Genomic DNA, 4,242 nt, shown 5'->3' with positions numbered 1-4,242 from the left:
TTTTCTAGAAAGACTAAACCACATGTTGGGGTTGAAACTATGATGCTTGCATCACAAAATAAAATCACTGAATAGTTATTGTTGCCTGGACTTCAACACAAACTATAAAACAGATTGAGTGCAAGAAAGTGCAATGCTCAAATATACTTTTACAAAGCAAAGCGAGTAAAACAATATTTATACAAATATCCCTAGCATTTACAAGTCCATATAAGTACAAGTGGAATATATCAAAACTCAAACTTTTTCTTTGGTTTTAAAGTTCTTGGTAAATAGTGGAGGAAATAAATGTCAAAAAAGTGCTTCTCTGCCAGTCAGGCAGAACATGGATATAAACAATATCTTCTGGAAAAAAGAGATCAGGCATACTGTAGTTTTCAGAAAATATCCTGACCCAGGTAAGTCCAAAGTGCTGCCCTCTGAAGGATTTTTTTACAGCCCCCGGTTCTCAATAAAAACAGAGGTGGGTGCAAATGAACAATTTTCATCTTCTAGACCAAGGTTTTTACAGAGAACATCTTGAAAAATATGAAGAACAAAATACAGATTTCCATTTATTAATGACACTTTTGCATTCAACTTCTTTGTAGGAACTCGAACCACAAACACTATGATGTTCGCTGTTTTCGTGCTCTCTCATGCGTTCAGTTGCGTGCTTCCAGTCACTGAAACCAGTTTCAAAGTTTGACTGAGTATTAGCATTGCTGAAAATGCGGCATGCAAAACAAAATGCAGCTCCGGTGGATGGAGAGTAGAGCAGCCACGGTCTTTCGATGTGCTCACCATTTAACATCTTGCGTTTAAAGTGAGATTTGGAGAAGTGACGCTTTTGATGCTTGTACACCCGTTCTGATGCTTGAAAGCCAACATTCATATTTTGACAGCTCTCCGGTCCTCGCTCAGCCCAGTAAGCTCGCACGGACTCGTCAATTTCCCCCCAATGCGCCGGATCGGTACTGTACGGATCCACAGTCGTCTTTCCATCTGCGGAAGAAGATCCCGCTTCCACCGACTCTGACTCCACAGACGCCAGTCCAGCCACCGACTCAGTCACGGTTAAAGGTTCTGGCGGGATCTTAGTGCCGGTTTTAGCATAGCTAAGGGTTTGAGGAGCGGGGGATAATGATGTTTCTCCTCCATCTCTGCTAACAGGTTTAAAAAAGCCTGTCAGTTTAGGCATTTTGTTTGTCGCCTCTTTGGCACGATGCTCTTTTTCTTTTCTCTTCCTTCTTTTCTGCGCTCCGCTGTCATATTTTCTGTTGTCCGCCATTGTAAAATAATATTCCCTTGACGCTCCTCCTCCCCAATGCGTAAGATGCGTCAAAAGTGGACCAATAACAAGCAAGCATTCAAGATGGACGTTTGCCAGAACAAATTGGAACATTTTTCATCGGTGCTGTCAAAATCATCGTAGTCATTGATTAAATTCAGACACTATTCATTCACAAAAATATAAAACATCCTTCGGGGCCCCCGAAATGCCGGGGCCCCGGGCTGCAGCCCCGGTAAGCCCCTGCTAAAATCCGGCCCAGGCTCTAACACTGAAGGAGTTAATTCACTGACTCCGCCCCAGAATCACAGATTCCTACCGAAGCAAAGCGACAGAAGCCAAGTCATTTCAGGACTATTTACTTTCCACATGTCTGAGGTGTTTACCACGCTTGGTAAGTGATTTCTTTTTCTGAGATGGTTATAATACGACTATTATTTTGAGTTGAGCTCAACCTGTATGATAGACGTCAGTGGCGCAACTGCACATTATTCAGGTGGATGCGAAAACATAAATCCCCCCCGGAAGAAAGGAACGGGATACGTTAAGGGTGAAACTCGCGCTAGATTTACCTCATTATGTGCGTGAGGTGAAGGAGCGTAAGGCGCGCTGAAGTGTATAGGAAAACATACTTGGCACCCTCCAGACGGGGTTTTGGCGCCCCCTCTGGTGCCCCTATGCATTGCATGCGCTGCATACCCATTTTTTGATAGACGTCACGTTCGCCACACGGCTCGGTGATTTAGCTTAGCATACCGAATGTTAGCGGAGTATAAGTATTGAAAAAATGGAGCCGGTGAAGATTCAGTCAAATTCTTGGCTAAATTGAACAGATCTGTAATAATCTGGAGTATGTTTTTTCATTATGTTGAACGTTTACATGCATATTGGTCAGATTTATCAAACTTTCTGATCGATTTTTTTTCCCCTGTGAAGAACTGTAAAAGGCTTTTTCATGTTGAAAGCATTATTCCCGCCCTTGTGTCTTATATATGTTTTGCAGCATGTTTTAATTCTTTTATTGCCTTTTTGTATATATTAGTACCAGTTTGGTTGAGGATGAATCGCCAGTCTCAGCCTAACCTCCCCCTCCTGGTCCCTCCATGGATTCTTCGAAGATTCAAGCTCCAAAAATGATTATGTAAGTGTTAATATCTCTGAAACTCCACATTTCTGTAATTGAGGCTTGTTGTTAAGAGTTGTAATAAAAATGTATTCATTCGCTCCATTCCTCATTGTTATGGTTTTTGTTTATGATCCAGAGACCGACACAGGCTGTCCTACTCAGAGACTGAAGACTGTCTAATGCAGTAGAGGAGCATGTTGGTGTCTCCAGCCAAACTTCACGAACAGCCCAACAACCTGAAGACAATCTGTTAGTGAGTGGACATTTCTCTGGTGGAGTGCAGAGAGGATCTGTCTCTTAACAGAAACATAAACTGGCTCAGAAATGATGGATCTGAATTTCAGGTTGGTCTGTTAAGTAATGTACATATCTGGTAATCTACTTGTTAAAAGAAAATGTACATATATTATATGAACTACATGCATTGATACAGGCTTTACTTTCTCCACTTTGTACTTTGAATAATTTCATGCATATTGTATTGAAGAAAAATGTATTAAGCATATTGCATTTTGTATTGCACAGCTGATATGTCACACCATTTGATAAGCGATATGTGAATGAAAGCGACATGTGAAACATGCACATTATTCCATGTTTAATATGTTTTGTAATTATGGTGCACGTTTTGAAATAAATGCATTTGAGAAAATCATTGGCTCTTTATTAAATGTTTATTTTCCAAAGAATTTTTAAAAGTTCAAAACAATAAAGTACCTTGTCAGGGACCAGGCAGTACAATACACAGAACACAGGTAGTTGAATTCAAAAAAGGTGGGTTTTTATTTACCCAAAAATATGAACAAAGGTTAACATAACAATTAAACAGGCATGCCAATAAAAGAGGTCAACATAAATTACTAGACTCAAGACATAACTGACAAAACAATAAACTGACCTAACTGAAATGACACAGAAGGGGATTTAAATACAGGTTTAGCTAAACCATGTGGACACAATAGGGGAAAACAAAATGGCTGCCACCTAACAATTAACACAAACAATGAAATAAACCCAAAAACATCCCCCCCCAGCATGACACAGGTGGTTCAGTCCAATGAGGCCATCAGCTGTACTTTAGGAACCTCAGCCCTTTGCCACGCCTTTTATCCACCAGGAAGGGGAGCCAAACACCCAGGTAACTCAAACAAAGAAAACAATATTAATACAACATAATTAAATTTCGACCTTGCATTGTTAATACGTGTGCACTCCATATAAACATTGGAAGGTGGAAAAAATATAAAGAATACTTAAACTTACAAAACAAACTAAAGTGAAAAGTAACTATTAATGAAATGTGGATCTCACCCTGTGTGGCTTGCCATCACATACCTATTTAATATTAATTACAAATAACTCTTAAAAAGTTAAAGAAATACTCTGTGAGAATTAATATTAAGATCTAACACTGAATTAGTGTTAGTAAGTGTTAAATTATTAACTCCAGCAGATTTGATATTTGACACTTTAAAGAGTTAAGGTACTAACTCTCCAAAAAGAGTTAAATTAACACTTTCTGGTGTGCACCATATAGACACTTTAAAAGTGTTGAAATCAAATCTGACAGAGTTAATCTGGGCCTCCTGGATTTGTTGTGCAACATGATTATTTGGATACATACACGCACGCACGCACGCGCACACACACACAGACAGACAGACAGACAGACAGATAGATAGATAGATAGATAGATAGATAGATAGATAGATAGATAGATAGATAACCAGCAGTCGGAGGACTGTAGCCTCGTATATGATGTGAGGGCTACAGTCCTCGCATCATATACGACCATTTTACCACTGAACAGGTAAAATGGTCATAAGATCATTTTAATTACTACCTG

The 4,242-nt window shown here is 39.5% G+C and overlaps 1 long non-coding RNA gene across 1 annotated transcript in view; it reads left to right on the top strand.

Annotated features, from left to right (window-relative positions):
* The first annotated feature begins 1,442 nt into the window (after positions 1–1,442).
* LOC106941881 (uncharacterized) overlaps positions 1,443–4,242 on the top strand; it is a 4,862-nt gene continuing 2,062 nt past the window's right edge. The window contains exon 1 of the long non-coding RNA XR_001423477.1: positions 1,443–1,664. This is a non-coding gene — a long non-coding RNA (uncharacterized LOC106941881). The remainder of the gene's footprint in view (positions 1,665–4,242) is intronic.

The sequence above is a fragment of the Poecilia latipinna genome, unplaced genomic scaffold, assembly GCF_001443285.1.
Source record: "Poecilia latipinna isolate Pla-1442-1.1 unplaced genomic scaffold, P_latipinna-1.0 Scaffold3920, whole genome shotgun sequence".
Classification (NCBI taxonomy): Eukaryota; Metazoa; Chordata; class Actinopteri; order Cyprinodontiformes; family Poeciliidae; genus Poecilia; species Poecilia latipinna.
The sequence above is the reverse complement of the archived record's forward strand: the minus strand, read 5'-3'. Positions and strand labels throughout refer to the sequence as shown.